This window comes from Nannospalax galili, unplaced genomic scaffold (genome assembly GCF_000622305.1).
Source record: "Nannospalax galili isolate Female #2095 unplaced genomic scaffold, S.galili_v1.0 scaffold1454, whole genome shotgun sequence".
NCBI lineage: Eukaryota > Metazoa > Chordata > Mammalia > Rodentia > Spalacidae > Nannospalax > Nannospalax galili.
In genome coordinates, this window is record NW_008334056.1 from 19591 (window position 1) to 29871 (window position 10281).

At 41.9% G+C, this 10281-nt stretch overlaps 1 long non-coding RNA gene across 1 annotated transcript in view; it reads left to right on the forward strand.

The window, feature by feature from the left end:
- The window catches only part of LOC108490637, an 11422-nt gene extending 7427 nt beyond the window's left edge, over nt 1-3995 (forward strand). The window contains exon 2 of the long non-coding RNA XR_001872349.2: nt 2783-3995. This is a non-coding gene — a long non-coding RNA (uncharacterized LOC108490637). The remainder of the gene's footprint in view (nt 1-2782) is intronic.
- The last annotated feature ends 6286 nt before the right edge of the window (nt 3996-10281 follow it).

The following is a 10281-nucleotide window of genomic DNA, read 5'->3' on the forward strand; positions in this document are numbered from 1 at the left end:
ACCTTATGGACAGTTGTTAGCTGCCATGTAGGTGCTGGGATTTGAACCCAGGTCTTCTGCAAGAACAGCCAGTGTTCTTAACTGCTGAGCCATCTCTCCAGCCCTCTTGAATTCTATTTTTACATTGGTCACATTTAAAGTTATTTCAGCACTAACTTCAGGAGAGAATGAGTTTACTGGACATGTGTTAAGCACCATGTACCTTATGGACAGTTGTTAGCTGCCATGTAGGTGCTGGGATTTGAACCCAGGTCTTCTGCAAGAACAGCCAGTGTTCTTAACTGCTGAGCCATCTCTCCAGCCCTCTTGAATTCTATTTTTACATTGGTCACATTTAAAGTTATTTCAGCACTAACTTCAGGAGAGAATGAGTTTACTGGACATGTGTTAAGCACCATGTAGACTCAAAGGGAAGTCCTAAGACTATGTCTTTAAAGGCTAAGAACAGAATTTTCATGAGATTGGGGAACACATACATTATCAAATCTGCAAGGCCACTACTAAAATGAACTTGTGCCAATTATTTTGAATCTTTGTGTTTCAGAATCCCAGAAGAGAAAGTTACAGATTCAGTGTAGTCCCACCAAAATATATCCATCTGGGAAGAAATTATTATTCAAGTGTAAACTGGTAGCCTTACACAAAAGCAAACACTTAGTCAGATGACTTGTTAAAACAACTTAGCTGAAATCGGTCCTAAACAAAAATCATACTACATTTATATCCAAACCAGTAATGACCAAAACAGCCAAACAGCAAGGATGACCAATGACAGACAGCAACCTCCTGTGCTGATGCTGATGCAACATAATCATACTCTCTTACAGTGTCCAGTTCCTTACTGGTTGCAGCTCTGCACCTTCCTAAAACTCCAACTGAATTGATACTCTTCCCTATTCTTTTCAGTAGCTTATGAGCCCAGTTGCCAATGGCTGCTGGAAGTGCATCACCTGAAAACCAGTGTCACGGGACACCCCACCCTCCCACCATGTGGCCATGTGTGCTGGATAGCTTTAGTGTCAGCTTGACACACCTGTGTTGAGGGAGCCTCAGTTGGGGAAAATTTCCTCCATTGGACCAGCCTGTGGCCGTGTCTGAGGGGCATCTTCTTGATTGTTGAGTGATGTGGGAGAGCCCAGCCCACTGGGGGGGGGGTGGTGCCATTCCTGGGCAGGTGGGCCTGTGTTGCATAAGAAAGCAGGCTGAGCAGGGGCCAGGGGAGCAAGCCGGTAAGCAGTGTTCCTCCATGGCCTGTGCTTTAGCTAGAACCTCCAGATTCCTGCCCTGAGTTCCTACCTTGGGCTCCCTGATGAACTGTGACTCGGGAGATGTAAGATAAATAAACCCTTTCATCCCCAAGTTGGTAGTGGTCAGAGTGTTTTGTCACAGCAGTGGAGAAACAAACCAGGACACCATGTAAAGTTAATTTAGAAATATTCTGAGGCAAGAACTTGAGCAAAAGTAAGCACCCTTTACTAGAGACAAAATGTAAAACTAGTGAACACAGATTTCCACATAATTTGAAAAACATAAAACGAATATGGGAAGTTAAAAACCATTAGTTGTTTTCCTATCTTTTCTAAATCTGCAAAAAGCCTGTAGAATGTTTCTTTAGTGAGAAATCTTTTAAGTTAAAAGGAAATAACATAGTATGATTATCTTTATTGATTTAAGCTAAGTTGCTTCAGCCTTTCGTCTGATTGCTACTTTTGTGTAGAGCTGAGGAAACCACTCAGTCCAGTGGAAAACAACTGTTATAATAATTGGCAAAGAAGAAATTGCTTCAGACCCTAATTCGTATCTAGGAAGAAGTCTAGAAAGTCATCATTATAGAAAATATATGACTCAATCTGCTGGAGGTTCTTTCAAGAGTCTAAAATAAAATGTAACACTTTAACTTCACAGTAAAACTAGATAGTATAATCTTTCTGCAGCATCTAAACAATGGAATATTATTCAGTCATAAAAAAGCAAGAGTTATCAACACATACTATCATACAGAAGAACCTTGGAAACATAAAGAAAAAGAAGCCAGACACAAAAGGCCACATACTGTATAACTTATGTGAATATGTAGAGCAGGAAAATCCATGGAAGGCAGAGTCATGGTTGCCAGAGGCTCGAAGGAGAAGCCAGTGAAAGGTGATTGCTAATGAGACAGACTTCTTTAGGAAATGAAAATGCTCTATAATCAGAGAAGGGGGATGGTTGCATGACTTTGTGAACATAGTAAAAAACACTGAATTGTATACTTCAAGAAGGTAAATATGTTCTATGACATATCTCAATTTTAAAATAGAAGTGTGTGTGTGTGTGTGTGTGTGTGTGTGTGTGTGTGTAGGCAAGAATGGGGCACTAGAGCCAACAGAACTGGAGTTACAGGTGGTTGTGAGCTGCCTGATGTGGGTGCTGGGAACTAAAGTCAGGTCCTCTGGAAATACAGCAAGTAATCTTAACCATGAGTCATCTCTCCAGCCCTGAAGTAATTTTTCAAAAGGGAGAGAACAGGCTTGGCACAAAATGAAATTGTTCTAAGAGCCCAAGAAAGGCTATAATTTTGTATTTATTCCTTGGCAAAGATAAAAAGGGAATAAAAAAAAAATCACAGAAAAAAATACCCAGTAATTATATCCTTGTGAGCCTGAACAACTTATTTAGAGGTTTTAATGGGCTGGTGAGATGGATCAGCAGGTAAGGCACTGCCTCCCAAGTGCTGGGATTAGAGGTATACACCAACATATCTAGTCTCATTTTTGCTGGTTTTTTTTTTTTTTTCCTCCAGATTGTTTAAAAAAAAATCGTTTGCTGAGGTGCAAGTCAGCACGGAATACAGGAGACCTGTTTCAGAAAACAAACTTTGCTGGTTTGCTTCAGTTGTCAGTTTGATACGCCTGGGATGAGGACTTGCTTCCATTGGACTGGTCTGCCCATGCCTGTGAGGCAGTTTCTTGATTGCTGATGGATGTAGGAGGCTCAGCCCACTATGGGTGACGCCATCTCCAGGCAGGTGGATCTGGGCTGTAAGATGTGTTCCTGGATGGATCCTGCTTCAGCTCCTGTCTTCTTTCCTGCCCTGACTTCCCTCAGTGATGAACCTGGGAAATGTAAGATGGAACAAACCTTTTCTTCCCCAAGTTGGTTTTGGCTAGTGTTTAACACAGCATCAGAAACCTAACTAGAATAGAAATTGGCACCAGGATCATGGAGGTATTGCTGTGAAGGACATGACCGTGCTCTTTTGGGAGGATTGTGGAAGCATTTGGGACTTTGAGCCGAAAAAAGTTGTTGAATGCTCATAACTGTTCAGTGGGAGCTTAGAGAAATGCAGCTGTCAGAGGCCCGGCTTGTGAAGTTTCAGGGGGAAATCTGAGAGTCCCACAAAGACTCTATCATGTGATATTTAAATTTGTAAAGGTCAAACCTTTTGTGTTTTACTGAGACAACTGATGCTAGTTAGATGGAGCTGAAAAGTCAACTGCAATTAATAAGAGACCAGTATCATTGAGGTGAAATCTTTTGGGTAGTGTTTCCTCAGGGTCAGCAAATGGACACTGTGGTCCAGAGGGGGCCACAGCTGCATCTCAAGCTAGAAGTCCAACTTGGCAATGTGTAAGAGTCTTACTGGTTTTAGTTATATGAAAGTTGCAGAATTTAAAGGGTTATGGAGGAATACTGAGGCTTTGTACCCTGAGAAGTCATTGGTGAAGGTGCAGCCTCAGTTGTAGTGAGACCCCAGTATATTGGAGATGCCAGGACTCTAGGATGACCGTCAAGGACAGTTGCAGATGTGGAGTGGAGCCAGCCTGAGCCTATGAAGCAAACTCTTTGTGCTGTGTATGGCAGAGCCAGAGAAGTAGAGCTGCCCAAGCCCTTTGGAGCCCAGAATAGAGTGAGTGACTCAGATGTCAGATTTTGAGCTATATTGCTGGACTTTGGTATTGCTTAAATGTACTTGCTTATTCCCTTTTGAAATAAAGTATTTTCTTTGTTTCAGATTTTATAGGAGTGCATAGTTGAGAGACTTGAATTTTTAAAGAGAATTTGAACTTTTTTTTTTTTTTTTTTTTTTTTTCAGTCTTTCTGAGACAGGGTCTCCCTGTAGCCCCAGCTGGCCTGGAACTTACTGTGTACACCAGGCTGGCCTTAAACTCACAAAGATCTGCCTGCTTCTGCCTCTGCCTCCTGAGTGCTAGGATTAAAGGTGTGCAATACCACACCCGACTGAGAACATGAACTTTTTAAGAAATTAATTTAATTTTATGTATGTTTAGCCTACATGTAAGTACACCTGTGCATACAGTGCCCATGGAGGCCAGAAATGGGTGTCAGCTTCCCTGGACTTGGAGATGGTTGTTAGCTACCATGTGGATGCTGGGAATAGAACCCAGGTCCTCTGGAAAAGCATCCAGTGCTCTTTTTAAAAAATAATTTATTGAGAATTTCATATATGCATTTAAGGTGTTTTGATCAAATCCATGCTTACTATCTCCCTGCCAACTCCTCCCATATCTCCCCATCACTTTTTTCTGACAAATTCATGAACTCTTTTTTTTTTTTTAAATGGGGCTTTTTGCTACTCTATCATCCCCCCCTCTGAAGAGGTAACCCTAAAATCTTTTAAGGATTAGATAAGAGCTCCCAAATACTTTCAACATTTTTGGCCTTTGGAATGGAGTATGTTGCTTAGAGGCCCAAGGACATTTTGACTTTTAGCTAAGAAACTGGCTACTTTTCTTTGGGGTCTTTTTTACCCTAACTGCCTAGCGAATTCCTACCTCCTTATCACACTATCCTCTGAAAAGGTTACCCAACTTGCAGATAGGGAATCTGGACGCAGACCACTCTGAGCAGCCAGTGCTCTTAACCACTGAGCCATCTCTCCAGCCCGGAGAACTTGAACTTTCAAATTACTGGAATTTTTAAAAGACCGTGGGACTTTAAAGTTGTACTGTGCTTTATTTTGTAATATTAATATTAACATGAGATCTTGGGCCAAACATGAATGAAAAGGTTATGGTTTATGTATGTATGGTTATGGTATGTTTGTATGTCAGTTTGACAAAGGATCAATTGTGCTGGTTTGCATCAGTTGTTGACTTGACACACCCAGGAAGAGGACTTGCCTGGATCAGATTGGCCTGCCCATGTCTGTGAGGCATTTTCTTGATTGCTGTTGGATGTGGGAAGGCTCAGCCCATTGTGGGTGGTGCCATCCTTGGGCAGGTGGGCCTGGGCTGTATAAGAAAGGTAGAGAAACAAGCCAGTAAGCAGCATCCTCCATGGTCTCTGCCTCAGTTGCTGCCTCCAGGTTCCTGCCCTGAGTTCCCTCAGTGATGGGCTGTCACTTAGCAGAGCGTCCCGCCCCGCAGGAACTGCAACGGGGTACCTGGATTGGGGAGTGGGGATGTGGATGGGGCAAGGGGCAAGAGAAATGGAGACAAGACAGTGCTCTGATCAAGTCTCGTTTATTGAAGCACAAGCATACAGTTAAATAAGGAATAAGAACAAGGAAGTACAGACTGGACTGAATCATACCAGCCAGACAGCAAAGACCCAGGTGCACTCCAAGGGGGGGATCCACTGAGAGCAAGGCAGTTACTGGAAAAGAAAACAAGACCGCAGGCGAAGGCCGCGGGCTCCATCCTGTGCCTGCGAGAGTCTACTGATCAACAGAAAACAGGGCTATTTACAATAACTAGAGCAAGGCCGTGGGCTACCAACCCCGGCTATGAGCCAAGGTTGTGGGCACTTTCCCATGCCCGCAGGAGGAGGGTGGGCAGAATGGAAAGTCACCAACTCAGGTCTATCAGCAGTTGTGAAGAAGTGGCTGAGACTCAGTTTCCCAATATACTGAGACGGCTCCCAACAGCAGAGTAAGATGCAATAAGCCCTTTCCTTCCCAAGTCGGTTTTATCAGTGGTTTATCACAGCAATAGAAAGCAAACTAGAACACACAAAGCAATCAAAACAAAATTATTTTCAATCTTTCTTAGGCCCTTCTTTTAGCCATTTTATTAAGTTTTAGCACTTAAACTCACTTGAGCTTTGAAGAAATTTTTATTTGGAATAAAAACATACTGTTTCCAGACCGTACCAGAAAACTGTATTCTAGCTGTCTATGCTTGCCTGAATGAAAGTCAGCTTCTCTGGGTTTTCTTTTCCTCATTCTCTGAATTTTAATCTCTGGTTTTAGTCTTTGAGTTCTGTGAACTAAGCACATTCCTTTAAAACCGCAGGCATCTACTTCTCACTGGACTTGTGACAATCACAACATTGGCATGCAGGTAATAAAGAACTCAATTCACTTTCCCCCTCACACCTTTTACCTCAGGGAACCCCATTTTGGTGGAAAAGGAATAAAGATCGTTTCTGCTAGCAGAACCACATCTGAGTGTTCGCCAGCACTCTATAGCCATCCAGCTCTCCTCTATGCTCACCAGCTCTAACCACTGAGGCATAGTGCAACTCTGTGTTCTGGAAGATGGTATAGTTCCAAGGAAAGCACTGGCAGAGACACTGGAGCAGAGACACTCCCTTTCTTCAGAATATCCCCCTCAGGAGAGTCTGCTCTGTGCCTAATGAACTTACAGACTAATTAAGAACACACCAAACACCATTTTAAGCGAGTAATAAATATTTAACAAAACTGAATCTGTAGCACTTTGAAAAAAGTTAGAAAAGGTTTCAAATTGCTTTGCTTTTTTCTATGCATACAATACCATAAATAACTGAATTATAACTCCACGTAAGAGAATAAAGAGGAAAAAACAGTTTTCTGTTGTTTCTTCTTTTAGCTCCATGACAGACTGTCCTAGGACAGAGGAAATGAAAGAGGAGTTCTTTACACTAAAAAATAGTGATTTAAGCTAAGGTACAAGAAAAGAACATAAGCTCTCAGTCCAATAGCCATGTAGTTAGAAATATTTATAATGACTACAAACTATAATTTACACTAAAATTATACAAATAATTCATCTTACAAAAAGTTGCTTGGGGGGCTGGAGATGACTTGGCAGTTTTGCGTGCAGACTGCTCTTGCAAATGATCTAAGTTCAGTTTCCAGCACCCACACTGAGCGGCCCACAATAGCCTGTAACTCCAGTTTAGGGGGATCTGATGCCTCCAGCTTCTGTGGACACCTGCATTTATGTGCACATACCCCCACCCCATACACATAATTAAGAATAATGAAATCTTTTTAAAAGTTCCTTGGACTTAGAATGTCAACAATCTGAGTAAAATTAATTTTAGAGTGCATTAATGTAGGCGTTTGTATTCCTGATGTTCCTTTCTACTGTAAGTCCACTAAGAAAATAAAATTAGTTTTCCTATAGATTCCCATTATAGTTCATGTCCTTTGGTAAAAACAAACTATAAAATCAAAGCAAGTTGTGATATAGACCTGGTGATACAGAACCAGTACTCTGGAGGCTGAAGCAGGACGATGAAGAGTTTGAGACCAACTTAGGCTACAGAGTGAGATACTGTCTCAGAAAACCAGAAAAGGAGAGCTGGAGAGATGACTCAGTAGTTAAAAGCATGAACTGCTCTTTCAGAGGACTCAAGTTTGGTTCCCAACACCCATGTGTGGCAGTTCACAACTTGTAACTCCAACTCCATGAAGCTTCAATTTTCTGGCCTCTGCAGGTACCTGCACGCACAAGTACATATCTGCCTCACCCGTAATTAAACAATTAAAAATAAATTTAAAAATTCAGATAAATCAGTCATCAAATATCAGAATCATTAAATATATATCTTTGTTTTTGTTTTTGAGACAGGGTCTCACTATGTAGCTCTGGCTGGCCTGGAATTTGCTATGTAGAAAAGACTGAGTTCCCCTGCCTCTGCCTCCCAAGTGCTGGGATCAGAGGCGTGAGCCACAACTTCCGACTCTATACATCAGTGCTAAAAAGTGTATCATTGTCTTTTCATCTCTACAGTATATCTTGCAAAACTGGAAAATAATGGGCTTATTCAGCTTTTCATATCTATTGATCGGCTGATCAGTTGACACACACACACACATGCGCACACTATTAGCTACTTTTCTGCTGCTGTAATAAACACCATGACCAAGGAAACTTATGGGGGAAGAGTTTATTTTGGTCTACAATTCCAGAGGTTAAGAGTCCATCATGGTGGGGAGCTACGGCAACAAGCAGCAAGCATGAAGGGGCTGAAAGCTCAAAGGATCACACCTTCAAACATGAAGCAGAGGGCAAATTGGAACTAGGACAAGGCTACACACCCTCTAAGCCCACCCCTAGTGACACACTTCTTCAGCAAGGCCACACCCTCTAAAGATTCCATGACCTTTAAACAGCGCTACTAACTGGGGACCCAATGTTCAAATACTTGAGCCTAGGGGGGACATTTCTCATTTAAACCACCCCCCCACCTATCCCACACACTCTGATCCTATTTTTCCTTTGTTTAGACATTATAAATCTCCCCCCAAGATTATGAAAGTCGTTCAAAGTCATTATGGTAATTAAGGTAAAAAATATATATATAATCTTACCATTTGGAAATACTCAGTTAGCATTTTCTGTTGCTTAGCATATATTGGAATAGCGGGACCTTTAGACTCCCCAACTATTTCAATAATGGAGAAGATTAAGTCACTATTAAAAGCCTGGTACTGTGCTAAATATTCTATATACATAGTTCCACTTAGTCCTTACAAAGGAACATAGTAGGTGATCCTAAATTCTTTACTATTTGTGTGTGTGTGTGTGTGTGTGTGTGTGTGTGTGTATACACATGTGCATGTGAGTGCATAGCTATGCAACTGTGTGGAGGTCCAATGTCGACAGAAAGTGTCCTTCTCCAACTGCTCTTCACCTTTATTTTTGAGACAGTCTCTCCATAAACCTGAAGTCATTGATTCAGCTAAGCTGGCCAGCCAATGAACTTAAGAAATCTACCTCAGTCTGTGTGAGTTCAAGGCCAGCCTGGTCTCTATATTGAGTTCCAGATCAGCCAAGGCACCATAGTGAGACCATGTCTCAAAAAAACCAAAACCAAACTCCAAAAACACAAGTGGAGAGCAGCTGAGGAAGGCACTTGGCATCAACCTCTGTCCTCCATGTGCTTGCTCATCTGCATATACATGTGTACAAACGTGAGCATTCATACGCACACAGAGGACACACTGAGAAGACCGTGCACCATTCTCAAGTTGGTTTTGGCTGGGCGTGGTGGTGCACACCTTTAGTCCCAGCACTTGGGAGGCAGAGGCAGGCGGATTTCTGTGAGTTCAAGGCCAGCCTGGTCTACATAGTGAGTTCCAGGACAGCTGGGGCTACAGGGAGACCCTGTCTCAAAAAGACCAAAAAAAAAAAAAAGGTTGGTTTCATACCAGGGTTGCAAAGATGGTTCAACCTACAGAAATCAATAAATGTAATGCAGCACATAAATAGACTTATGGACAGAAATCACTTGCTCATCTAAATAGCTGACCTTTTGACAAAGTTAGCGTCCCTTCATGATAAAGCCCTGAAGAAAGAATGGATGAAGAACACACACTACACTCACACAATGTGATTTTATTCACCTGTACAGAAAAAAGAAATTAGGACATTTGCAGGAAAACAGATGCAACTAGAGATCATGTTAAACAAAATAACGTAGGTAAATGCCCTATTTTCCTTCATAAGCAGAATCTAGATTTAAATTTATATATGTGTTATATACATATGTGGACTTCAGTCATACAAGTAGAAAGAGGACCGTGAGATCTTGAGGGGGGACAAAGAGAAGGTAATGAAATACTGTGATGGGAAAGCTGAAGGAGGGAAATATTTAAGGGAGGAAGGAGGCCAGCAAAGGCGAAGCTGGGGACAGGGGACAAAGGTGGTCGGGGGGAGTGAGAAGAAACAATGTGTGTATTTCAAACAATGTACGAAAATGCCATAAAACCCCTTGCTTTATATGCTAATTAAAAAATAATGAAAAATGACCAAGTGCTCCATAAAACAGTGGAACATTACAGCAGAAAATAGATGTTCATTTGATGGCCTGCTCTAAAAGGAGAGCTTCGGAGTCTAAAATGTGGGGAGACTACTCATCTTTGCCCCCAAGAGAAGGTAAATCATAGAATCAATGAAGAACAAAGAAGAAAGGTCAGGGCAGTTTCCTTTCTTCAAAGTAGCCCATGCTGGCTGGCTGGTTTTGTTTGGGAGAGAGGGAGAGAGAGAGAGAGAGGGAGGGAGGGAGGAAGGAAAGAAAGAAGGAAGGAGAGAAATTATATAAATTATCTTAAGAAAGACATGGACA